Below are 27,731 nucleotides of genomic sequence, written 5' to 3'. Positions count from 1 at the left end.
TTTTTGAATTTCCTTCCCATTTAGGTCACCACAGAACCACCTGGAGTTCCCTGTGGCACTGAAAACTATAAACTGGATTATATTTCTGTCCTTCTGGCCTCTGTGGGTAGATTCTGGACACGATTCTTCTCATCACCTAGAGGAGAGCACAGATCCTCACACGCAATGTCTACTAAATAGTTCTTTGTTGAATGAGTGAATTTACAAAATACTCTAGCGATATCATGAAGAAACTTCTTGAAATTAAATGAAGGTGAAGATAGTGTAAGATCATGTTATATACTGGTCAAATATATTTTTGAATATCAGAGTATACATAGGTAGATACATGATTTGTGGAAGTATTAATATGAATGCCCAACAAAGTTTTATTTCCTCTATCAGTCAGGCTATCTCTTCTTCCTTAATCATATTTTAGTTTTTCTGTAAACCATCCAAAACTGCCAACTCTCTATGCTTTAAAAATAGTTTTTTATTGTTTCCCTTCTATAAAATGAAAATCTGTTTATAAAATAGAGAAAATAACTTTTTCAAAGGAAACTGAAAATTAATATTCATTCTGACCTAACTATATTCAAGAAAATTTTGTGTGAGTTTGTGTTGCTTATAGATAAATTGTTGTGTGTTGATTAAACAGCAAATTCAAGTGAATTAATACAACCTGCTTTAATTATAGCTGCTGCAGGTATAAGAATCATTGAATGATATAAAACAGGAAATTGTATTTTACCCCTTCCTTAACCCCCCTCCTTCCTTTCTAATCTCTCTCTCTCTCTAGTTTTGTACTAAGAAATTTATGGGGAAAGCATTAACCCAGAAATTGTTCTTTTCCTATCAAAATTCGTGGCTGTATGTAAAATCCTGTTTAAATAGTAGAATGTGAAAAACTAATTCTAAATATCTGTTTGGAAGACTGTACTACATTTTCAGGTTCTCACAAATGCACAGATCTATGCAGTAGTACCTAGAAAAGCAAAACTGAAAAGCTCAAGTTATGGAAATGTTATGGAGAGCATCAAGTTATGAAGGGCATTGCTAATTGCCGACTGTAACACTGACAGCATGTTGTAACGGATGCATCTAAACAGAGAAGGCAAAGTGTCCCACTGAGATGAGACAAGTTGTTTAGCACAAAACACAGAAGAACAGAACACATGCGTCACAGCACACCACACACGCACACGCACACACGCACACGCACACGCACGTACACGCACATGCACACACACGCACACACATGCGCACGCACACACACGCACACGCGCACATGCACATGCACACACACACACACATGCACACACACACACACACACACACACAGAGGTGACAAAAAGAGGAAGTGAGCAGGAAGACCAAACCATTTTGCTTAAATACATCTGCCTAAAAAGTGCTTCACTTCCTTGAGGAAGGACTGGGGTGTCTCAGATGAACACTACAACGTAATTGTATCTGAACAGTTCTTCAGAAAACGATGACTTTTTAGTTGGCATACAAACATATACTTAAGCTACCATTTAGTAAACATTTTACTCTGTGAATTAAGTTGTTCTAGACAAAACCGTTTTTTAATTTATCAGACAACAAAACCCTAGAGGCTAGGTATAAGGTACAGAAAGGGCTCCCATCCCAGTAGGACCCAACTGATAATTGAGGACAAAATTCTTATAATCCACGTGGGAAGCCGGTTAACCAGCGCCACCCAGCGGTCCCACAGGAGTACTACAGATCCCACAGGCAACGCAGTGCCTGCCTTGATGCCCATCACTGGCATTTCTTTCTTCTGTTTTTCATTTTGGCTTCGCCGTGTCTTCACGGCAATAGGTGGGCTCTCTAGTTTCTGGGCTTGGGCTTACTTGTCCCATCGCGTGTGGGATCTTGTTATTCGTTCCCTAATCAGGGATTGAACGGCCCCTGCGTTGGAAGGCAGATTCTTAACCAGCGGACCACCAGGGAAGTCCCTCATTGCCATTCCTCCCGTCTTTGCCTTTCTCTTTCCTTCTTATCTGTATTTGACTTCTCTCTCCATCACTGTCTTCCGTTTCCAACCCTTGCCCTGCCCTGACTCTGGTCTTGCCCATCTTTCATGTGTTACCAATATGAGGCAAGTTACTCGAAGTTGGAGGAGCTGTGTTCCCCGTCGTCCACTTTATACTTACTTTCCTTCTCCCATTCTTTCATAGCATCCCATATTTTTTTTAAAAAGGTCATTGACGTAGGGTTGATTTACAGCGCTGTGTTAATTTCTGCCGCACAGCACAGTGATTCAGTTTTGCACATATATGTATTCTTCTTTCAAACTCTTTTCCATTATGGTTTATCACAGGATATTGACTGTGGCTCCCTGTGCTGTGCAGTAGGACCTTGCTGCTTCTCCATTCTGTGTGGAGTAGTTTGCATCTGCTAACCCTGGACCTCCACTGCTCCCTTCCCCACACCCCTTCCTCATGACAGCCAGGAGTCTGCTCTTCCTGTCTGTGAGTCCGTCTCTGTCTCATCGATGCACAGATGTGTTCATTCATGTCACTTTTTAGATTCCACGTCTAAGTGATGTCTTTGTGGAGTATCTCTTCTCTCCGTCATGCCAGGGCCGCTCTTAGCCATCTTACTGTTTCTTCCACAGACATTCAGTCTTTCAGAGAAGGAGGAGAAACGCCAGCTTTGATGGTAGAAAGACATGATTTGGGAGGATAATTTATTCCCTGGTAATTGTGAAGCTGTGATATGGTTCCTTGGTTTTCTCATCCATAAAATGAGGAATCCTCTAATCTGGTTTCAAAATTAAATCAGGAAGTGTATGACGTAGTGGTCTGGAACTGGGGTCCGATAAAAAGTTTCAGGTCAATACTAGTTCCTTTCTTGCAAAATCACCCCACCACATGATATTTTGTCGACTCTCTGAGCCAAGCTAATTGTATGAATGCCATCCATTATTCACTGAAATCCAATAACTGGTGGGGGGAAAAAACAAGCAAGAGTATGGATTGTGAACTACGTGGGTGGGCATTCTCTCTTACTAAAATAAAGAAGCACTTTAGATCAGCTCTGATAGGAGAGTTTAGGGAATATGATAGTTAGGGAAGGATTAGGGAATCCTTGTAAATGGTGAATTACCCTGGGTATAAGAAAAATTGCAACCAAGCATAGAGATTCAGGAGAGAATTAGTGAATATATATGTAGATGGTCTTCATCATGGTTCCAGCACAGAGCTCCTAAAACTCTTAGAATTTCCTAGGGGATAAGGGTAATAAGGCTGTTTTCATTATGGTAATGAGTGACTTTGGGAACGGCCCTGAATTGTCAAGGATGGGGTCTGATCACCAGGGGAGCCAGCCCTGTGCTTAGAGGGCTGGGAACTTCAGTCCTCACCTCTCGCCCCCACTTCTGGGGAGGGGCAAAGAGGCTGGAGATTGAATCAATCACACCTGTGTAACGACACCCCATAAACCCCCCAAAGGACAGATTCTGAGAGCTTCCTGGGCGGTGCACACTTGGAGCTGCTGGCAGGGTGAAGCAGAAGGACAGCGTGGAAGCCCCATGCCCTGTCCCCACGTCTTGCCCTGGGCATCTTTGCTTCCTAGCTCTTCCTGTTGCTGTTCAGTTGCTAAGTCATGTCCGACTCTTTTCGACCCCATGGCCTACAGCACGCCAGGCTTCCCTGTCCTTCACCTTCTCCCAGAGTTTGCTCAAATTCATGTCCATCAAGTCAGTGATGCCATCCAACCATCCATCCTCTGTCGTCCCCTTCTCCTCCTGCCCCCAATCCTTCCCAGCATCAGGGTCTTTTCCAATGAGTCAGCTCTTCGAATCAGGTGGCCAAAGTATTGGAGTTTCAGCTTCAACATCAGTCCTTCCAATGAACACCTAGGACTGATCTCCTTTAGGATGGACTGGTTGGATCTCCTTGCAGTCCAAGGGACTCTCAAGAGTCTTCTCCAACACCACAGTTCAAAAGCATCAATTCCTCAGTGCTCAGCTTTCTTCACCGTCCAACTCTCACATCCATACATGACCACTGGAAAAACCATAGCCTTGACTAGGCGGACCTTTGTTGGCAAAGTAATGTCTCTCTGCTTTTTAATATGCTGTCTAGGTTCGTCATAACTTTCCTTCCAAGGAGTAAGCGTCTTTTAATTTTGTGGCTGCAGTCACCATCTGCAGTGAGCTCTTCCTGAGTTATATCCTTTTATAATAAACTGAATTCAGTGAAGAAATAGCATCTCTGAGTGCTCTGACCTGCTGTAGCAAATTAATGGAACCCAAGGAGAGGGTGGCAGGACTCTGCAGTCTACAGTGAGCAGCTCAGAAGCACAAGTGACCTTCTGGATGGGGGACCGAGCCTGAAGTGGAGGCGGGGGGAGAGGGCTGGGGGAGGAGGAGGAGAAGGACCATCATTGGATTGCAGAGGTTGAGGTCATGTCAGACGACGCACTCATCTCTCATTGCTTTTGATTAAACATAAAGTATTCTCAGTAGGAATTTGAAGATGTTACATGAAATGATGTCTCTTACATCTGTGTAATGTTCAGTAGAATATGATGATAATGTGATTAAAAAATTACTCTTTAAATATTAAAATGTACGTTGCTACCTTCTGAAATATTCAAAGGGCCTAGATATTTCCAGTGAATGAGCTGACCTATAGAAAAAATCCTCCCAGAAATAAAACCTTAATTTACAGTGTAATTTGAGTCACTTACAGCGATCCCTGTCTTGTATGGATCTTTCCCATATTTCCCAAGGTGTAGACTATTTCAACTATGAGTCTGAATTAACCCATGGCTTTAATTGTACATAAAAGACTTTGAATCGGGAATCCCCAGGTGGTCCAGTGGTTAGGACTCCTCACTCTCACTGCCGAGGATGTGGGTTCAATCCCTAGCCAGGGAACTGATATCCTGCGAGCCATATGGTGCAGGCAAAAAAAGAACACAAAAAAAAACTTTACAATCTAATTGGAGGTTGAACATACATGTATGCATACACCCTTGCAATTTAATGGCATATAGTTTAATAAGTTGCCAATATGACTCCAGGACACGTATGGATATAGCACTTGATTTATTCAGACATGGATTCATATTGACACGAATTCATGTGATCAAAGCGCCATTCTGATGCAGCATCCCCTTCCTGGTCTCCCTGTTCCGTGGACTAGACTCTTGACTAAAGTCGTAACGAGTGAGGCCCGTCTATTTTGGGTGTGCATGCACGCTCAGTCGTGTCTGACTCATTGCGACCCTGTGGGCTGCAGCCCGCCAGGCTCCTCTGTCCACGGGATTATCCAGACAAGAAAACAGGAGTGGGTTGCCATGCCCTCCTCCAGGGGATCTTCCCGACCCAGGGATCAAACCCTCGTCTCCTGCGTCTGCTGCATTGCAGGTGGATTCTTCACTGCTGAGTCAGCGGGGAAGCCTGTCTATTTCAGGCCTCGATCTTTAGATGGAGGACTTGGCATAAAGACAATTCAAAAGATTAATTAGGAGTCCCATATTGTGAACTCAAATTTATAGAGTTTACCAAGCAGCTAATTTAGACAACAAATAAATGTATACAACAAACAAATGTACACAACAAATAAATGTACACAGCTCTGGTTCAGGGACACTTTCTCTGCCCTAATAATAGTGGAAGAACTTCCTTTTAGATTTCTGATTGGGATTCTCATTCCACACTATTTCACCTCCTATGCCCCATGGATCACAGTACATCGTCATGGTTTAGACCAGGGACACTGCAGCTGGGTAACTGGGCTTTGAACAGGCCTCCAAACTCACTTCTTGGTTGCCAATCTGTGGACAAATTGCTAGCTCTGTGCAGGCTGCAGTTTCGTTCTGTAGAATGGAGAGGCTTGTATCATACTACTGCAGTGGGATCAGTGAGGGTCTCCTAAAAGATAATTCCACACCCTAATCTCTGGAACCAGTGAATGTTAACTGAAGTTGAAAATGGATCCTTACGGGTGCCATTTGATTAAGGACTCTGAGATAAGATCCTTCCGGACGGGGCCCTAAATCCAACGACCAGTGCTTAAAAGAAACAGTAGAAGGGAAAGGGGTGCGAAGCGCAAGGCCGAAGCAGAAGGCGGCCACCAGCCAAGGAGGCTGGAGAGTGCTGCACCCCAGAGGCTGCCCCCGGCCAGGGGAGTTCTCTCCCGCCGCCCCCAGCCCGGCTGAAACCCGGATCTCAGCCGTCTGGGCTCCAGAGCTGGGAGAGAATGCATTTCTGTTTGTGGCATTTTGTGGCCATTGGTGTCAAGAATCCACCTGTGATTTGTGGCCACCTCAGGAGACTAGTATGAGTGCCTGCATCTGAAACTTGTGAGTATGTAAATTCGCTGGTCCAGATCTGAGCTGGAGTATTGCCCTGTGCGGTGAGGGCTGCTGTTTCTGTGCCCAACCTTCACGCTTCTAACTTCTTAACCTTGACCTTCCTTGGGGGAACTCCTGACTTCTTAGTCTTGACTGCATGATACCTGGGCACAAAATGACCGATACCAATTCATCCAGGTGTCCAAAAGGGGCCGCTTCTATTTTCCTGACATCAGGCCTGTGACACCCCGTCTCTTGGTCTTTTATTCCAGTTGGTGGGCTACACTGTAGCCGTGTTTCTTCTGAAGTTATACCTGTGTGCAGCATGCGGTAAGTCCCCTGTATACACACGAGTTCTGTTCCAAGAGTGCGTTTGTAAGTCCACTGTGTTCATCAGTCCAACAAAGTTACCTAGGTACCCAACTAACACAATCAGCTGTATGGTACTGAACTGTGAAAGGTTTATAACACTTTTCACACAAATAGTACATGAAAATCAAACACAGAAAATAAAGAAACCACTTTGCAGCATACAGTACAGGACCTTGAAGGGTACAGTGGCACAGAATAACAGCTGGCACACAGGGGCGGGCATTGAGTGGACAGGCAAGAAGAGTCCCTGACTGGCAGAGGGAGAGGAGGGGGAGATGGCAGAGCTGAAGGGTCGCTGGAGATGGAGACGGAGGGCGGGCTGTGATGTCACTCGTGCCCAACATCGACGGAGTGCAGTTGGCATTTTGAAAGTTGGCCTCTTAAAGGTTTGTGTGTAGGGGACTTACTGTATAGGTAATCTCTGGAGAGTACTTCAACAGTTCTCAGCACAGCTAAGAGCTAAAGAAAAATAAGATCCATTAGTGTGACTTCCGATCTTACTCTCCAATTTTGAGTCTTGTTCGTTCATTTCTTGTTGGATATTTTCACTTACTTATTTTGAGATATTTCACTCTCAGTATGTGTACAATAAAACTGTTTTATCTTCCTTAAAATTTCTATTTTAAAATTCCCCTTTCACTGATAATTACATTATTTTCTTATTCAAGCTTCTTCTTAGTCATCTTTAACTTCTTTTTCTGTTTGTTTGTTTGCAGTGCTTTATTTAACTATGCTACTTTGTTTGTGGGCTTCCCAGGTGGTTCAATGGTAAAGGCTCTATCTGCTAAGCAGTAGACCCGGGTACCATCTTTGGCTGGGAAGATCCCCTGGAGGAGGAAATGGCAACCCACTCCAGTATTCTTGCCTGGGAAATCCCATGGACAGAGGAGCCTGACAGGATACAATCCATGGGGTCGCAAAAGAGTCAGACTAAATGACTAAACAACATCAACAACAAAACTAAAAAACTTTGTTTGATATTAAGCCTTCTTGTATATTTCCTTGACTTTCTCAGCACTAATACCTGTTGATGCCCACATAGTAATCTGAGTATCTTTATTATTATTACTATTGAGTTATAACTTTTGTGTTTATTTGTTTTGTGGTTTGTGGGATCTTTGTTCCCTGGCTGGGGATTGAACCTATATTCTCTGAGGTGGAAGCTTGGAGAGTTAAACCACCAAACCATCAAGAATATCCCTAAATAGAGGTATAGTTGATTTACAGTATTGTATTGGTTTCAGATGATCTTTAACTTATCTGTATCATGACTAATGACCTATTAAAGACATGTAATATTATTCAGAATTCTTCAATTTGCCCCCAAAACCCAGCCTAGTTCTGATTCACAGTTTTGCGTACTAAGAGTATTAAGACAACTATTTCCTGAATGTAAGATTTTTCTCGACTCTGTATTTAGAGTTCAGACATCTGAAGATAAATATTTCTTAAATACTGTTTTTATTCATATTATCTTTCCACTAAAAATTATAACCGTACTTACCTAACAATAGAAAATGACAAAATCCCACAAAGCACACATAAAATAATTGTCAAAATTATGGTACAAATTAGAAACAGTTTCAACTTTGTGCAATTCTATTATCTTTGAATTCCTGCTCCAGTGTTTTATTTTAGCTTTAATACTTATGGCCAAATTCAAAGAAACTATTATTAAATGATAAACACTAGAAAGTTTTTCATGTTTAATTTTTGTTTTCTAATATGTAGCCTTTTTAAAAGATTAGCTTATCAAAAATTGCTATATTATCACTTATAATTGTCACAGAATAATATTGGTTTTGGGGGATCATGTTTATTTGCATCTTTGCAATTCGACACAGTATCAAGAAACATTTGAGATGAGATAGAAAACCGAAGAATTTTTACTCTAAAATGACCTTATTAGAAAAGAAATTCTCTTGAAAATAGTAAATATCACTTTTAACTGGAAAAAGTTCAGTTTCCATCTTTTACCCTCTATACTGTTATCTTTTCTCCTTTTCTCTTTTCTTTCTTTCATTAGGACAGTACCAGAGTTTCTATATTGATGAGTCGTGAATCGTGGTTCAGATTTTCTTGGTTCTTCTTACTTTCTGTGCCGGCTGAGCCCTGAGGGATACGGGGTAATTGACGGAAGGGAGGAAAGAGCCTGTGGGTGGTGCAGCATCTCGGGCAGACAGAGCTCAGCTGAGCCCAAGGCCCCAGCAGGGAGGCAGGGTCTCTAAGCCTGGAGGAGCATTTCAACAGCCCTTATTCTGGACTGCAGAGCCCAGGTGGCCAGCCAGTTCCTCTTTTAGACTGCAAAAGCCCAAGATGGGTAAAATTCAGCAGTGGTGGTGATGTGGTCACTCAGTCGTGTCCGACTCTTTGTGACCCCATGGACTGTAACCCTCCAGACTCATCTGTCCATGGGATTCTCCAGGCAAGGATACTGGAGTGGGTTGCCATTTCCTCCTCCAGGGGGTCGTCCTGACTTAAGGACTGTGTCTCCTGTGTCTCCTATATTGCAGGTGGATTCTTTACCCCTGAGCCATGGGGGAAACCCTAAAATTCATTCACATACAGCTATTAGCAGTTATAACATAAGGATGTGGACGGACATTTGGCAGCTGGGGTGCGGGTCTGAGAATGTAGAACATTTATCACTGTCTGGCACACTTGGGGACCCAGGAGAGAAACTATTGAGAGGAAGGAGGTCTGGAAAAGAGGGGAAGGATCTGGAATTCCCTGAGGGGCCCAGTAGTTAGGGCTCTGCACTTTCACTGCCGAGGGCTGAGTTCAATCCTCGGTGGGGGAACTAAGATCCCAAAAGCCTCTGGGGAAAAGAGAGAGTGAGGAGGAAGGAGCAGAGGCCCAGGGGAAGAACTGGTGCAAAGCCCAGTCGCTGATTGTAGGCAAGTTTCCAGGTGAAAAAGGAAGGACTCTGCTATGGCTATGAGTGGGGCAGATTGTTGTCCATGGGTTGCTGTCCGGACCTGAAGATTTGGGGATGGAAAGCAGACGTCACAGGGTTTCCCTGGTAACTCAGTCAGTAAAAAACAAGATCTGCCTGCAATGCGGGAGAGGTGGGTTTGATCCCTGGGTTGGGACGACCCCCTGCAGGAGGGCATGGCAACTCCTGTCTGGAAAAATCCTATGGACAGAGGAGCCTGGGGGGCTGCAGTCCAGGGGGTCGCAAAGAGTCAGACACGACTGAGTAGCAGCCCCACCGGCCCCGCGTCGCAGAGTCGGTGGTCACAGTGACACTGTCACCCTGACGGTGAAGAAGGAGGTATTTCCCACAGCGTGTCCGCATAAAGGGACTTCAGAAGCAGGTGTGCCCTCGGGGGCTCCGGGATGAAAGGGTCTGAGAGAAAACTGGAGCAAGTCCTCCCCGCGGCGTGGGGGCGCCCAGGCCTGTGAGGGGGGACGGAGCGCGGGAAGAAGGGGCTTTGTGCGGTGCGTGAGGAGAGGGATGCCGGATGCTGGCTGGGGTGCGAAAAGGGGGAGAAGCAGACCCGATGGCGCAGGGTGAATAAGAGGCTGTTCCTGAGAACGGCGGGGACGAGGTGGCCGGAGGGCCCTTCAGGAGAGCGGGCTTTGGTCCCAGGCCCAGGCCGCGAGCGCACGGGCAGCATCGGCCTTGCAGGGCTGAAGCCGGCGGAGCGAAGCCGGTGGGGACCACGGGCCTGCGGGGGACCCGCCGGGGCGCAGCGGGAATGCGGGGAGCAGCGGGGGACCCGCCGGGGCGCAGCGGGGGCGCCGAGCCTGAGCGCGTCCTGCCTAGGATGTGGCAAGGACACGCGTCTTCAAAGAATTGGACCTAACGTTTTACAGATATGGAGCTAGGACAGCTGAAAGGAGAGACAGAATCGAAGATACTTTGGAAGAGGGCAACCAGCGATACAGCCTCTGAAATTTCCAAAGCAGAAAACCGTGATCTTAATAGAGTATCAGTCAAAAGGCTGCTACAAGCAGTAAGATTTATGTTAAACTGAGGTTTTGATTAGGGATTTCTAAGCAGCCAAAAGACAGATATTAAGGAATGTTTAGGTTGAGCCAATGCCCCACAATGAAACAGTATTTCAGAGCATTTTGAATAAAACATTAAAGCGACACGTTCAGATTGAAGGAAGACTCCACACGACAGATACCTGGAAGAGATACTGACCGTGAGTTTGACAAAGCAAGGCTGCAACTGATTCTTCTTACCAAAGAGAGATGGGATCATGAACTGATAGAGATGGTTCACAATAGTGGAAGAGTCTTTCTCTCCTAAAATTAACCTTTCAAAAGGTTGAAATCCTGGCAGTCATCTGTGCAAGATGAGGAAACAGTTAAAAGGGGAAGGTATCAGGAATGAATGATCCTGAGACCAGACATCTTCCTAAGATAGCAGGGAAGTGTCACACAGAATTCTGTGCTGTAAAATAGGAACGTAGAGTACATTGTAGAAAAGGTGGAAGTTAATGATTAAAGATCCGAATAAACATGAATAGCTACTGAAGGGGCTATAGAAGGCACTGGTTTAAACTCATTTCATGCATATACCAACAAAGGTCCGTCTAGTCAAAGCTAAGTTTTTTCCGGTAGTCACGTATGGATGTGAGAATTGGACCATAAAGAAGGCTGAGTGCCGAAGAACTGATGTTTTCAAATGTGGTGTTGGAGAAGACTCTTGAGAGTTCCTTGGACAGCAGGAAGATCAAACCAGTCAATCCTAAAGAAAATCAACCCTGAATATTTATTGGAAGGACTGATGCTGAAGCTGAAGCTCCAGTAGTTTGGCCACCTGATTCGAAGAGCCCACTCATTGAAAAAGACCCTGATGCCGGTAAAACTCGAGGGCAGGCAGAGAAGGGGACGCTTCCTGAGAAGCGACGCAGTCGCTTCCTTGGCTATTGTGAATAGTGCTGCAATGAACACTGGGGTGCTTGTATGTTTTTGATTATGGTTGTTTCTGGTATATGCCCAGGAGCGGAACTGCAGGGTCATATGGTGACTCTATTTTTATTTTTTAAAGGAGCCTCCATTGAGGCTGTACCAATTTATACTCCCACCAACAGTACAGAAGGGTTCGTTTTTCTCCACGCCCTGTGAAGTAAGCCAGACAAAAAAAGATAACGGACCTATTTCCAAAACAGAAAGAGACTCGCAGACATAGAAAACACACTTAAGGTTACCAAAGGGGGAAGGGGAGGGGGAGGGATAACTTAAGAGTTTGGGATTAAAATATGCACACCACTATATATAAAGTAAATAACTCACAAGGACCTACTGTACAGCACAGGGAACTATACTTGATATTTTGTAATAACCTACAAGGGAAAAGAAATAAAAAAGAATATCTGAATCACTGTGCTGTAACCTGAAGCTAACCTGATATTGGAATTCAACTATGGGCTTGTGAGCTAAGTTGCTTAAGTCATGTCCAAAACTCTTTGCGACCTTATGGACTGTAGCCCACCAGGCTTCTCTGTCCATGGGAGTCTCCAGGCAAGAATACTGGAGTGGGTTGCCATGCCCTCCTCCAGGGGATCTTCCTGACCCAGGGATCAAACCTGTATCTCTTTGCATCTCCTGCACTGGCAGGCGGGTTCTTTACCACTAGCACCACCTGGAAAGCCCACATCAACTATACTTCAAATTTTTAAAAAGGAATATATTGCTTGAAAACAAAAAGAAAAGTAACCTGACCATTGGTCTGAACTGGGTAGATGGATGACCTCTTGGATAAGGTGAAGGACATGCCTCCTCGGGCCACCGATTCCTTGGGAGGGCTCCCGGGAGCCGCTCCCTCTCTGCTGTGTCCAGGCTCTGTGCAGCTGGAGCTCCAGGCCTGAAGCATCTGCATCAGGGGCGCCGGGTTATGAAACCAACAGACGTGCATTTAAGTTCCTGCTCTACAGATTGAACAATTATGTAACCTTGTGTGGGACAGTTAATCTTTCCAAGCCTCAATTTTTTCACCTGTAAAAGAGAAAATAATAACTTTCTGAATAAAAGACAACATTTCTTCCACAAAAACAGGAGATGAGGAACAAACATGTAAAACTGTCAAAGGGAATAAAAATTTAATAAAAGTATAAAACTGACATGGATGATGAAAAATGAAAATATAAAGTTATGCTTGGTTATTAAAGTTATCTATTACACTATTACAGCCATCAAAGTGAGTAGAACTAGAAGTAGGATGCTGCTGAATATATCAATGGAGGCTTTTAGTGAGACTGTTCAAACTAGAGAAGAATAGATGCAAAAGGAAATTAGAAAATTAAAATAAGGGCAGAATATATTACTTCTGTAACAAAGATTTAAGAAAAATATCAGATGTATACAGTAAAAGAAAAGGAAGAGATAAAAAGAAAAGAAGATGAACCAAACAACAGAGAATTTCATTTATCATTAGAAAATATAACAAGTGCTCTCTCTCTCTCTCCCTTTGTTTAAAGCAAATTTCCCCACACATTTCTTTGTAGCTGGCTTCTACTATTGTTCCATATGGTATAATTTTGGGGACATTTTCGTGGCCCAACAGGGCACACACTTGGCAGGGATGCCGAGCATGACTAATATACAATCGCTTTTCAGTACAATGGGATTCATCTCTAAGAAAACAGCAGATCCCAACAACCCAGGGTCAAATTTTGCATTCCATTTCCTACATAACCCGACCAGCAGAAATAGAATACCCTGCTCAGAAGAAAGGACGTTTCTGAAAAGAAAAGGGCACTTGGTGACCCAAGAAAAGGACATGGCAAAGCAGATGGCAGAGTGGAGGATAAAAGTCAACAACCTGAAAGAGGAAGACCTGGATTGCTACAGAGGACCATCAACGAACGTGATGCTGTAAAAATAAGATGCACATAGGACTTATGAGAACGTTTAGAAGAGATCTGAAAGGTTTGCAGAAATAGAACTCAGAGAAGGCAGAAATGTCATGTGGGATGTCCGTCATCAACTGCTGGTAACCAGCAGAGCACCGAGGTAGGGCAGGGACTGTCGACCACCGCCCGCCCCCTACAAAAGAAGAGGAGAGCAATGGAAGCCATGTCTCCCTGGAGCTTTTACTGTGAGCCAGCTTCTGCATGAGGCTGTTTATTCCCTTTTCCCCTTAATGTTTACAGCAAATTTGTGAGTTAGGCATATGTGACTCTCTTTTTAAGGCATTTTCCTCTCTAATCTTTCTTTAAAAAAAAAATTATTTATTTATTTGGCTGTAATGGGTCTTAGTTGCAGCGCGCAACTCTTTGTTGCAGTATGTGGGATTTAGTTCCCTGACCGGGGATTGAACCTGGGTCCCCTGCGCTAGGAGCATGGCGTCTTAGCCACTGGGTCCCACATTCTTTCCTTAAGATGGGTCAACTGGGTCTTGGAGAACTTGCTGTGGGCTAATCTGGCGGGACACAGCTGGGTTTCAATGAAGAGGTGTCTAACTTGAGTGTCTACTTTGCTGTCTGGGCCTCAGTCACGCCTTATTAGAGACCACAGCAAAGGTGTCTGGAGCCACTGAGAATGGAAAGAAAAACTGTGGACAAATGTATCCCAAGGAAAGGAGGTAAAGGATCTGTGAAGGAGGGACATGAGAAAGACTAAGGATGTTAGGACTAAAGAGATGACAGGACTTCCCTGGTGGTCCAGTGGTTAAGGCTCTGCCTGCCGATGCAGGAGGCCCAGGTTCAACCTCTGATCCAGGGAGACGCCGCATGCCTCGGGGCAGCTAAGCCCCAGGCCCCAGTGGCTGAAGCCGATGCGCCCTAGAGCCCGCGCTCCATAACAAGAGAAGCCTCTGCACGGACAAGCCCACCCTTTGCAACTCAAGAGCGCCCCCGCAGCGATGGGGACCTGGGGCAGCCAAAAAAGTTAATTAAACATTTCATTTAAAAAGAGAAATAGCAAAAAAAGAAAAAATACACTCATACCCCCTCATACAAATGAATAATAGACTGAAGAATAAAGACTTATGGATGTGTGCTAAGCCTCCTTGGGCAAGACTGTTAACATCTGGTCTTCCCTTTGTCCCCAAGCACGTTTCTTCCTGGTGTCCACAGTGTTTGTTTTCTCCTGCATTTCTCCTTATTTGTTTTTTTCAGCATCCCATCATGTTTTCTTTCCGATATCCATCCAGTTCACAGGTCAGTTCTACCTCCTTATCATCTCTCGCTCTATCTCTCTGTGCCTGCCATAGAAGAGGACCTACTTCTCACCCACTTGGATTCCAGCGATAGCTTCCCAACAGATGCCTTGGTCCCCAGTTCAGCCCCACTCTCTGACCCGCTGGAGGCACACTGATCAATGCATGTGCGAGTCTCATTATTTTACTCCACTGCATACAGCTTCTCAAAGGCTCCTGAGTCATTTCAGGCAAAGAGCAAACTTCTTCCCATGGTTTAGGAGGCCCTGCACAAGCTACCCTTCCAGCCTCTCCAACAGCAATTTAAGCCTTCTTCTCACAGACACAGTCTTCCAGCTTTCTACATCTCATCCTTTGGGCATGCGCCTTTCTGCAGCTGTGCCATCCCCCACTCTCCCACACTCACCCAGCCACCACCTAATCAACCTTGTGCTTGGGCTTTCTTTTGTCATTCTGGCAGAACAATAGGAAATTCTAAGAAATGTTCTCAATTCTAATTATGTGAAATTCCTGTGGCAGTGTTCATGGGAAGCTATTCTCTGAGTTTGATTTTAGGAGATGAAGATTTGCAAGACACAGCTTTTGCCCAAAAGGAATCACAGTTGGGTGGGTGAGTGGGTGGGAGGGACCAATACCCTATACAAGATTCAGTTCAATTCAGTTCCGTTCAGTCACTCAGTCGTGTCAGACTCTTTGTGACCCTGTGGACACGCCAGGCCTTCCTGTCCATCATCAACTCCCGGAGCTCGCTCAAATTCATGTCCATCGAGTCAGTGATGCCATCCAGCTATCTCATCCTCTGTCATCCCCTTCTCCTCCTGCCTTCCATCTTTCCCAGCATCAGGGTCCTTTCCAGTGAGTCACCTCTTCGCATCAGGTGGCCAAAGGATGGGAGCTTCAGCTTCAGCATCAGTCCTTCCAGTGAATATTCAGGGCTGATTTCCTTTAGGATTGACTGGTTTGATCTCCTTGCAATCCAAGGAGCTCTTAAGAGTCTTCTCCAACACCACAGTTCAAAAGCATTGATTCTTCCACGCTCAGCTTTCTTTATAGTCCAACTCTCACATCCATACATGACCACTGGAAAAACCACAGCTTTGACTAGACGGGCCTTTCTTGGCAAAGTAATGTCTTGGCTTTTCAATATGCTATCTAGGTTGGTCATACTTTTTTTTTCAACGAGCAAGCGTCTTTTAATTTCATGGCTGCAGTCACCATCTGCAGTGATTTTGGAGCCCAAGGAAATAAAGTCTGTCACTGTTTCCGTTGTTTCCCCATCTATTTGCCATGAAGTGATGAGACCAGATGCCATGATCTTAGTTTTTTAATGCTGAGCTTTAAGCCAACTTTTTCACTCTCCTCTTTCACTTTCATCAAGAGGCTTTTTAGTTCCTCTTCACTTTCTGCCATAAGGGTGGTGTCATCTGCATATCTGAGGTTATTGATATTTCTCCCAGCAATGATTCCAGCTTGTGTTTCATACAGCCCAGCATTTTGCATGATGTACTCTGCATATAAGTTAGATAAGCAAGGTGACAATATATAGCCTTGATGTACTCATTTCCCTATTTGGAACCAGTTTGTTATTCCATGTCCAGTTCTAACTGTTGCTTCTTGACCTGCATACAGATTTCTCAGGAGGTAGGTAAGGTGGTCTGGTATTCCCATCTCTTGAGGAATTTTCCAGTTTGTTGTGATCTACACAAAGGCTTTGGCATAATCAATAAAGCAGAAGTAGATATTTTTCTGGAACTCTCTTGCTTTTTCTATGGTCCAACGGATGTTGGCAATTTGATCTCTGGTTCCTCTGCCTTTTCTAAATCCAGCTTGAACATCTGAGATTTCACGGTTCATGTACTGTTGAACTTCTTAAGTGCTATAATCAAGCTTTAAAATCACCATGGGGTGATGGCCTCCTTTCCTAAGGGAGTTGGGTGCTGTGCTTTAGTCCCTCAGTTGTGTCTGACTCTGTGTGACCCCATGGACTGTAGCCCACCAGGCTCCTCTGTCCATGGGATTTCCCAGGCGAGAATACTGGAGTGGGTTGTCATTCCCTTCCCCAGAGGATCTTCCTGACCCAGGGATCGAACCTGTGTCTCTGGCATCTGCTGTATTGGCAGATGGAGCCTTTACTGCTGAGCCACCTGGGAAGCCCCACCGGTTGTTTTTACTAGACTCAATTACTCATTTCACAGCTGGGGTGGGGACGGGTATTGTGTTGGTGGACATTTATTACCTGAGAGTTTCTCCTTCCCTTCGGTGTGGTCACGACAATTTTGAAAGTCCTTTCAAGACTGGTGGGCTGTCCAACGTTCCATCAGCAACATTACAGCTCTTTCAAACCTTGCTGATGCCAGTAGTCACCATGGGGAACTCCTAGCCTCTTGTGCAGACATATGTACATCACATTTGGGGCTGGTGGTTTTATTCAAGGTGTTTGGGCATATTTACATTTTTGCTTGGGAAAGAATCTGTCTGAACTGTGACTCTAAACTGTGAATTCACTAGGAAACAGGTCTTTAGAATATTGGCAAGGTTGTCATATTCACTGTAAGCTCTATTTAAATATCTTTGGGGTTGGTCTGTGGAACACATATGTTCTTATTAATTGACTATACATTCATAAGGATGATAACAAGTTAACACTGGTAGATGCCTTTTCGATGGAAGTGATAGCATGATAAAACAGGCTCTGTTAAACTTCTGTTCTATTGGATTTTACTTCTCCAAACATAAACAGTTTGCTTTAAAAATGAGGTAATTTCATCATGGTCTGTTTAAACTGGCTGCAAACATACCTCACACTGGTTTTCTGCCATTGCCCACCTCACCATCTCCTACTACACTTATTCCTCTCTTAAATCAGTTGATTTGGCTTAGTTATTTTTCAACTATAAATAATAATAATAATTGTCATTATTATTATAAATGCATATATCACACATAATGTGCCTGGTAACATTCTGAGGGTTTTCTGGGTATCTAGTTATTTAATATTCATCATAACTTTTTGTGGTAACACCATCACTATTTTGTTCTAGGAATGAGGGAGCTATAACACAGAGAGGTTAGTAACGTGTTCAAAGTCACAGTCAGTAACTGATGGTGCTGGCCATGAGTCCAGACAGTCTAGATGCAGGGCTGGTGTGACATGAACTCTTTAGCCAGGGTGATAGTCAACATGCTTCTCTTCCCAGTGTCATAACAGGAGTTTAATTGATTTCAGGACACAGAGAACCCCATGCCTTTAAAACATCCCCTCTTACACTGGAGGCAGGAGGAGTAGGAACAAGGACGTGGCAGTTACCGTCATGGCTGTGTCTGTATTTCCCATCTCAAATGTGTGATTCCACAGGATTCAGCAATCTTGGTTGAATAAATGAATGAGTGGATGAATGATGACTACTACAGAGGATGTAAGATCTGCAGTTATGTCATTGATGAGTGACTCCTTCAGGCCTCTCTGGAAGGTGAGTGAAGCAACTCTCTATACAAGTGACTCCTCGAAAGGCCAGCATCCCACTGACCTGGGAGGATGGAGAACAGGAAGCAGGACCACCAGTTAGAAACAGCAGCTATGATGTCCCCTCTCGTTCTCTCACTGATAAAATAGAGCCATAATGTTTTAACAACCTCTGGATTCCTATCTTTAGAGAATTTCCTGGTGGTCCAGTCGGGGCTTCCCTGAAAGCTCAGTTGGTAAAGAATCCACCTGCAATGCAAGAGACCCCAGTTTGATTCTTGATTTGGGAAGATCCTCTGGAGAAGGGATAAGCTACCCACTCCGGTATTCTTGGGCTTCCCTTGTGGCTCAGCTGGTGAAGAGTCTGCGTGTAATGCGGGAGATCTGGGTTTGATCCCTGGTTTGGGAAGATTCCCTGGAGAAGGGAAGGGCTACCCACTCCAGTATTCTGGCCTGGAGAATTCCATGGACTGTATAGTCCATGGGGTCACAAAGAGTTGGACATGACTGAGCGACTTTCACTTCACTGGTGGTCCAGTGGGCAGGACTTGGTGCTTTCACTGTTGTGGCCTAGTTCAATCCCTGGTTGGGGAGCTTAGATCCTGCAGGTCATAAGGCATGGCTAAAAAATGTAGATAGACAGATAGACAGAGTCCTATCTTTATTTTTAGTGCTTTTCTTCCTGTAATCTTGTTTTCTTGAAGTCTAGGGCTTCCCTAATAGCTCAGTTGGTAAATAATCCACCTGCAATGCAGGAGACCCCGGTTCAATTCCTGGGTTGGGAAGATCTGCTGGAGAAGGGATAGGCTACCCACTCCAGTATTCTTGGACTTCCCTTGTGGCTCAGCTGGTAAGGAATCTGCCTGCAATGTGGGAGACCTGGGTTTGATCCCTGGGTTGGGAAGATCCCCTGGAGAAGGGAAAGGCTACCCACTCCAGTATTCTGGCCTGGAGAATTCCATGGACTGTATAGTTCATTGGGGTTGCAAAGAGTCAGACACAACTGAGTGACTTTCACTTTCACTTTCAGGGCCATGATAGCCATTTGGAGGAGAATTATTTCAGGGCAACTTTTGAGCTGAAGGAAGCAGGACAGGTGAGCAGATCTCATGTCTTGGATGATGCGCCTTGAGGTGGAACCAGACTGGCTGCCCACCCCTTGCCCACTCCTGAATCCCACCATCACCAGAGGAAAGCACACAACTGGCATCATCTCATTCCAAAAGGATGACAGTGCATCTCATTTTGACACTCAACACCGCTTGGTAATCCTATTACATGCCCCTAGCATAGCCATCTTCTTACTTCTTAAAATGACCATTTCTCCCCTTGTTTTGTCTTCATAAGTCTCCTAAAATTTCTCACTCTGCTAATCACTTTGATCCTATTCATTAAGACGCAAACAATAGCAGTAGCAGTAAATCAGACATGAAATTTGTCATCTTCTGAGCACTAAATCTACCTACCCACTTGCATATCAATTCCACTGTTATCTTCCAGTTCATACAAGAGTCCCTACTTTTATTGAAGGCCAACCCCTGTTTTAATCAGAATCCTACACTTCTTTTCCCCACAGGGCTATGGCTTCTGTAATAGTTTCCTTCTATTCTGCATTGCAGTCTTTGGTTCTTTAGTGGAATCTCGGTTGGTGTTGTTTAGGATTGACTGGCTTGATCTCCTTGCAGTCCAAGGGACTCTCAAGAATCTTCTCAAACACCACAGTTCAAAACCATCAATTTTTCAGCCTTCAGCCTCATTTATGGTCCAACTCTCACATCCATACATGGCTACTGAAAAACCATTGTATAGCTTTGATTGTGTAGCTTTGACTGTACAGATCTTTGTTGGCAAAGTAACGTCCCTGCTTTTTGATACACTGTCTAGGTCTGTCATAGCCTTTCTTCCAAGGAGCAAGTGTCTTTTAATTTCGTAGCTGCAGCCATGATTCTGGAGCCCAAGAAAATACAATGTGTCACTGTTTTCCACTTTTTCTCTATCTGTTACCATGAAGTGATGGGACTGGATGCCATGATTTTGTTTTTATAATGTTGAGTTTTAGGACAGCTTTTTTACTCTCCTCTTCCACCCACATCAAGAGGGCTCTCTAGTTCCTCTTCACTTTCTGCCATTAGAATGGTACCATCTGCATATCTGAGGCTGTTGATATTTCTCCCTGCAATCTTGATTTTAGCTTGTGATTCATCCAGCCCAATATTTTGCATGATGTGCTCTGCATATAAGTTAGATAAACAAGGTGACAATAAATAACCTTGCTATACATCTTTCCCAATTTTGAACCAGCCATTGTTTCATGTAAGGTTCTAACTGTTGCTTCTTGACCTGCCTGCATACAGGTTTCTCAGGAGACAATTAAGGTGGTCTGGTATTCCCATCTCTTCAAGAATTTTTCACAGTTTCTTGTGACCCACATAGTCAAATGCTTTAGTGTAGTTCATGAAGCAGAAGTAGATGTTTTTCTGGAATTCTGTTTATTTCTCTATGATGCAAGAAATGTTGGCAATTTGACCTCTGGTTCCTCTGCCTTTTCTAAACCCAGCTTGTATGTCTGAAGTTCTTGGTTGACATACTACTAAAGCCTAGATTGAAGGATTTTGAGCATAACCTTACTAGCATTCGAGATGAGTGAAATTGTATGGTAGTTTGAACATTCTTTGGCATTGAAATGACAACTGACCTTTTCCAATCCTGTGGCCACTGCTGAGTTTTCCAAATTTGCTGGCATATTGAGTGCCACACTTAACAGCATCATCTTTTAGGATTTGAAATAGCTCAGCTGGAATTCCATCACCTCCACTAGCTTTGTTTGCAGTGATGCTTCCTAAGGCCCACTTGACGTCACACTCCAGGATGTCTGGCTCTATGTGAGTGATCACACCATCATGGTTATCCCAGTCATTAAGATGTTTTGTGTATAGTTTTTCTGTGTATCCTTGCCTCCTTATCTTAATGTCTTCTGCTTCTGTTAGGTCCTTACCATTTCTGACCTTTATCGTGCCCATCTTTGTTTGAAATGTTCCCTTAATATCTCCAATTTTCTTGAAGAAATCTCAGTCTTTCCCATTCTATTGTTTTCCTCTACCTCTTTGCATTGTTCTTTTAAGATTTTCTTATCTCTTCCTTGCTATTCTCTGGAACTCTGCATTCAATTGGATACCTTTCCTTTTCTGCCTTGTTTTTCTCTTCTCTGCTTTTGTCAGCTATTTTTAAAGCCTCTTCAGACAACCATTTTACTTTCTTGCATTTCTTTTTCTTGGGAATGGTTTTGGTCACTGCCTCCTGTTCAGTGTTAAAAACCTCTGTCCATATTTCTTCAGGCATTCTGTTTATCAGATCTAATCCCTTGAATCTATTTGTCACCTCCATTGTACAATCATAAGGGATTTGATTTAGGTCACACTTCAATGGCCTAGTGGTTTTCTCTACTTTCTTTCAGCCTGAATTTTACACTAAGGAGCTGATGATCTGAGCCATAGTCAGTTTCAGGCCTTGTTTTTTGCTGACTGTATAAAGCTTCTCCATCTTCAGCTGCAAAGACTATAATCAATCTGATTTCAGTATTTACCTTTCAGTGATGTCCATGTGTAAAGTTATCTTTTATGTTGTTGGAAAAGGGTGTTTTCTATGACCAGTGTTTTCTCTTGACATAATTTTGTTAGCCTTTGCCCTGCTTCATTTTGTACTCCAAGGCCAAACTTGCCTGTTGCTCCAAGTATCTCTTGACTTCCCACCTTTGCATTCCAGTCCCCTATTATGTAAAGGACATCTTTTATTGGTGTTAATTCTAGAAGATCTTGTAGGTCTTCATAGAACTGGTCAACTTCAGCTTCTTTGGCATCAGTGTTTGATGCATAGACTTGGATTACTCTAATGCTGAATGGTTTGCAATGGAAACAAACTGAGATAATTCTGTCATTTTTGACATTTCACCCAAGCACTGCATTTTGTACTCTTTTGTTGACTATCAAGGCTACTTCATTTCTTCCAAGGGATTCTTGTCCACAGCGGTAGGTACAATGGTCATCTGAATTAAATTCACCCATTCCTGTCCATTTTAGTTTACTGATTCCTAAGATGTCCATGTTCACTCTTGCCTCTCCTGTTTGACCACATCTGACACAGATAATCACGATGGTGTGATCACTCACCTAGAGCCAGACATCCTGGGATGTGAAGTCAAGTGGGCCTTAGAAAGCATCACTACGAACAAAGCTAGTGGAGGTGATGGAATTCCAGTTGAGCTATTTCAAATCCTCAAAGGTGATGCTGTGAAAGTGCTGCACTCGATATGCCAGCAAATTTGGAAAACTCAGCAGTGGCCACAGGACTGGAAGAGGTCAGTCTTCGTTCCAATCCCAAAGAAAGGCAATGCCAAAGAATGCTCAAACTACCGCACAATTGCACTCATCTCACATGCTAGTAAAGTAATGCTCAAAATTCTCCAAGCCAGGCTTCAGGAATACATGAACCGTGAACTTCCAGATGTTCAAGCTGGTTTTAGAAAAGGCAGAGGAACCAGAGATCAAATTGCCAATATCCGCTGGATCATCGAAAAAGCAAGAGAGTTCCAGAAAAACATCTATTTCTGCTTTATTGACTATGCCAAAGCCTTTGACTGTGTGGATCACAATAAACTGTGGAAAATTCTGAAAGAGATGGGAATACCAGATCATCTGACCTGTCTCTTGAGAAACCTGTGTGCAGGTCAGGAAGCAACAGTTAGAACTGGACATGGAACAACAGACTGGTTCCAAATAGGAAAAGGAGTACGTCAAGGCTGTATATTGTCACCCTGCTTATTTAACTTCTATGCAGAGTACATCATGAGAAATGCTGGGCTGGAAGAAACACAAGCTGGCATCAAGATTGCCGGGAGAAATATCAATAACCTCAGATATGTGGATGACACCACCCTTATGGCAGAAAGTGAAGAAGAACTAAAGAGCTTCTTGATGAAGGTGAAGGAGGAGAGTGAAAAAGTTGGCTTAAAGCTCAACATTCAGAAAACTAAGATCATGGCATCTGGTCCCATCACTCCATGGGAAATAGATGGGGAAACAGTGGAAACAGTGTCAGACTTTACTTTTTTGGGCTCCAGAATCACTGCTGATGGTGACTGCAGCCATGAAATTAAAAGACGCTTACTCCTTGGAAGGAAGGTTATGGCCAACCTAGATAGCATGTTTAAAAGCAGAGACATTACTTTGCCAACAAAAGTCCGTCTAGTCAAGACTATGGTTTTTCCAGTGGTCATGTATGGATGTGAGAGTTGGACGGTGAAGAAAGCTGAGCGCCGCAGAATTGATGCTTTTGAACTGTGGTGTTGGAGAAGACTCTTGAGAGTTTCTTGGACTGCAAGGAGATCCAATCAATCCATCCTAAAAGAGAACAATCCTGGGTGTTCATTGGAAGGTCTGATGTTGAAGCTGAAGCTCCAATACTTTGGCCACCTCATGCGAAGGGTTGACTCATTGGAAAAGACCCTAATGCTGGGTAGGATTGGGGGCGGGAGGAGAAGGGGACGACAGAGGATGAGATGGTTGGATGGCATCACCAACTCGATGAACATGGGTTTGGGTAGACTCCGGGAGTTGGTGATGGACAGAGAGGCCTGGCGTGCTGCAATTCATGGGGTCGCAGAGAGTCGGACACGACTAAGCGACTGAACTGAACTGAACTGAATTCCCTTGATTCATGGACCTGACTTTCTAGGTTCCTATGCAATACTCTTCTTTTCAGCATCAGACTTTACTTTCACCACCAGACACATCTACAACTGAGCGTCATTTCCACTTTGGCCCCGTTGCTTCATCTTTTATGGAGCTCTTGGTAATTGCTCTCTGCCCTTCCCTAGTAGCATATCAGACACCTTCTGACCTGGGGGCTCATCTCTCGGTGTCCTATCTTTTTGCCTTTTCATACTGTTCATGCGGTTCTCGGACAAGGATATTGAAGTGGTTTGCCATTCCCTCCTCCAGTGGACCACGTCCATGTTTGGTGGCTCTGCCATGGCTCATAGCTTCCTTGAGTTATGCAAACCCCTTCACCAGGACAACGCTGTGGTCCATGAAGGGGTGGGTGGTTTATATGGTCTCTTCTTTTCTCACTCAGGTGTGATGGTCAACCGCAAGTAATGTGGTTCTGCTGATCTAGGCTGGGTTCTTACATGCTGTGATAACTTTGGTTCTAGAATAGCTTCAGCTGCAATATTTCAACGTTGACTTCTTGGCACACTCTGGCCAGCTCTATTCCAGGTCAGTCTATTTGGAAGGTTAATAGGGTTGATTTTCTGGTGACAATTATTGATAGTCTGTGTGTGTGTGTGTGTTTGGGTGTTTGTGTGTTTGTGTGTGTCTGTGTGTGTGTGTGCGCACTAGTATAGAGGCAAAAAAGTCTGAAATCTTTTTATTCCTCTCTGTTTCTGCAAGTGGCATGGCTTTGTTTTCAGATAGATTGGAAATGACTAAGAACTTAATAGAGTCATTGTTCATGTTAGAAAGAATGAAAATGAAAATACAGGAGGATTCTAAGCACTCTTCTGTGTGAAGACTTGTGGGGACAGATGAAACCTGCAGGATGAGGACATGTATGGAAAGGTCAACTTTTTTTGTGACTGGGGAAGCTGGCAGAAGTAAGTGAGTTATCTCTGAAATATGTAAAACCTTCTCGTATGTAAATAAAGTAAACTCTGGTGACTGCCATCTGTGAGAATGTAAGAGTTCTTGGAAAATGACTCATTCAGTTAAGCAAAGGCATGAAACCAAATTTGAATAGTAAAACTACTTGAGTTACAGAGAATCTAGAATTCTGGGTATCAGCACATGCTCCTGCTAACACAGTGTTTAGGGTAGTTGTGGGGTCATGGAAAAATTAACAGATACTACACAAGTGGATGAGAAAATGACTCATAATGGGAACCACTCTTTGAAGTTGACTTGATTTAGTTGGTGAGACTAAACGTGGAAGACCTGTTGTTGCTCAGTAGCTAAGTTGTATCTGACTCTTTGCCACCCCATGGACTACAGCACAGTTTTCATCCTCTGCCACCCCTTTCTCCTTTTGCCTTCAATCTTTCCCAGCATCAGAATCTTTTCCAGTGAGTCAGCTCTTTGCATCAGGTGGCTAAAGTATTTGAGCTTTATAAGCTTCAGACTTTACTTTCACCACCAGACACATCTACGGCTGAGTATCACTTCCACTTTGGTGCAGCTGCTTCATTCTTTCTGGAGCTGTTAGTAATCGCCCTCTGCTCTTCCCCGCTAGCATACTGGACACCTTCTGACCTGGGAGTCTCTTCTTCTGGTGTCACATCTTTTGGCCTCTTCATACTGTTCATGGGGCATCACAGCAAGAATACCAGAGTGGTTTGCCATTCCCTCCTCCAGTGGATCATGTTTTGTCAGGTCTCTCCACTATGACCCATCTGTCTTGGGTGGCCCTGCAGGGCAAGGCTCATAGGTTCATTGAGTTAGGCAAGCTTCTTTGCCACAACAAGGCTGTGATCCATGAAGGAGTGAAGACCTGTAAGGATCATTAAGTTAAACACCATTTTGTCTATTAAGCCATTAAAGAAAGGATCCAACTTGAGAATGCACTTACGATTGCCAGGCAGAAGGATGGGGGCAAGGGATAGTTAGGGAGTTTGGGGTGGACATGTACACACTGCTCAGTTTAAACTGGATAACCAACAAGGACCTACTGAATAGCACAGGAAACTCTGCTCAATGATATATGGCAGCATGGATGGGAGGGGAGTTGGCGGCTGGTGAATGGATACGTGTATATGTATGGCTGAGTCCTCTTTCTGTCCACCTGAAACTACCACAATATTGTTAATTGGCTGTGCTTCAATACAAAATAAAAAGTTAAAAAAAAAAAAAAAAGGAATCTGAGGCCCAGAGAGACTGAGTTACCAGCAGGACACAGAGAACTTAAGGCATTGCTAGTACCAGACACAATCTTCATGGCTGCCTTCTGGATGTGGGAGCTGATTCCTGCTGAGAAAAACCATGTGCTGATTTTAGTATGTTTCCACAGTGCTTAAGACTTAAAATAATCATCTTATCTCCTCTGCGGGCTCAGGAATTTATTAGGTTGGGTGTTCTGGGCTCTCTATCTGAACTTTTTGCATCCACAAAATTGCCATCTTGATGGTTTTCATGGGATAAGGTATTTAAGATATTTTTCATGAGATTAGATATTCAAGGCAAATCACAAGGCTGTATTTTTCCAAGTGATCTTCTCACATGATGACTTTTCACGTATGCTGTTTTACACACTATTTGACATGTCTTGAGCTGTAGGATAGAGTAATGAATTCTCCAAATCTGTGTTGAGTTGGAAATCCTGCTCTCGTTTTATGGAGAATCCTTTGTCTGATGTTTTCAGCTTCTCCTACAACCCTCTCCTCCCTCTGAAAAAATGAGGGACAGTGTCCTAGGAAAGTTGATACCTTTCTGATCATTAATTGGGGAACTAGGTGTCTTTCTGGTAAAAGGAGAGATCTACAACATAATCTGTTGAGCTAATCTGTTTTGCTTTCATTGCCCCTAAAGTTGGGAAGATAGACAAACAAATGGAATTCAAAGTTTCTCCTGTTTACCTGATGTGAATGTAAAATTGAATATTTCTGAGATCTAAAACTGTGGTAAAATTTTAACTTTGTCTGCTAAAGGGAGACAGCGGTGCTGGTAATCTAAGTGAAAGTCACTCAGTCATGTCTGACTCTTTGTGACCCCATGGACTATACAGTCCATGGAGTTTCCAGGACTGAATACTGGAGTGGGTAGCTGTTCCCTTCTCCAAGAGATCTTCTCAACCCAAGGATTGAATCCAGGTCTCCCACATTGCAGGCGGATTCTTTACCGGCTGAGTCACCAGGGAAGCCCAAGAATACCGGAGTGGGTAGCCTATCCTTTCTGCAGGGGATCTTCCTGACCCAGGAATACAACCAGGGTCTCCTGCATTGCAGGTAGATTCTTTACCAGCTAAGCTACGAGGGAAGTCTGAAAACAATGATCAGTTAGAATCATTTCAGTTTGTGTTTGGAATTGAGTATACACATAGTTTGGTAAAAATGAAAATTTCCTAATTAAATTTTGTTTGAACTGGAATTAAAATTTGTCCTCATATAAATGGCATCACCAATTCAATGGACATGAACTTGGGCAAACTCCAGGAGATGGTGAGGGACAGGGAGGTATGGCATGCTGTAGTCCATGGGGTTGCAAAGATTTGGACACGACTTTGTGACTAAACAACAATAGCAAATTATTGGAGAATCAGAGTGCCTTGGAACTTACTGGTGTAAATATAGAAGCTTCTCAGGGAGCCAGTGGAGAAGGAAATGGCAACCCACTCCAGTATTCTTGCCTGGAGAATCCCAGGGACGGCAGAGCCTGGTGGGCTGCCGTCTACGGGGTCGCACAGAGTCGGACACGACTGAAGTGACTT

General features: G+C 43.9%; 2 long non-coding RNA genes across 4 annotated transcripts in view; one reads left to right on the top strand and one right to left on the bottom strand.

Annotated features, from left to right (window-relative positions):
• Positions 1-6,750: 6,750 nt before the first annotated feature.
• On the bottom strand, positions 6,751-15,263 carry LOC145506967 (uncharacterized). Of its 3 annotated transcripts, none has more exons than XR_014054472.1 (3): positions 15,204-15,263; positions 12,361-12,633; positions 6,751-7,140 (listed from the first exon to the last, which is right to left on the bottom strand). It is a non-coding gene; the product is annotated as an uncharacterized LOC145506967 (long non-coding RNA). The 3 variants fall into 3 exon arrangements; XR_014054475.1 differs by having other exon boundaries at positions 14,586-15,232; XR_014054474.1 differs by having other exon boundaries at positions 14,871-15,206.
• An 85-nt stretch (positions 15,264-15,348) lies between these two features.
• Positions 15,349-27,731, top strand: part of LOC145506966 (uncharacterized) — a 65,281-nt gene continuing 52,898 nt past the window's right edge. Inside the window, exons 1-2 of the long non-coding RNA XR_014054471.1 lie at positions 15,349-15,403; positions 19,291-19,356. This is a non-coding gene — a long non-coding RNA (uncharacterized LOC145506966). The remainder of the gene's footprint in view (positions 15,404-19,290; positions 19,357-27,731) is intronic.

Source organism: Giraffa tippelskirchi, chromosome 5 (assembly GCF_054371585.1).
Source record: "Giraffa tippelskirchi isolate mGirTip1 chromosome 5, T2T-mGirTip1v1.2.pri, whole genome shotgun sequence".
Classification (NCBI taxonomy): domain Eukaryota; kingdom Metazoa; phylum Chordata; class Mammalia; order Artiodactyla; family Giraffidae; genus Giraffa; species Giraffa tippelskirchi.
Note: the sequence above shows the minus strand (reverse complement) of the source record. Positions and strands in the feature narration are given on the sequence as shown.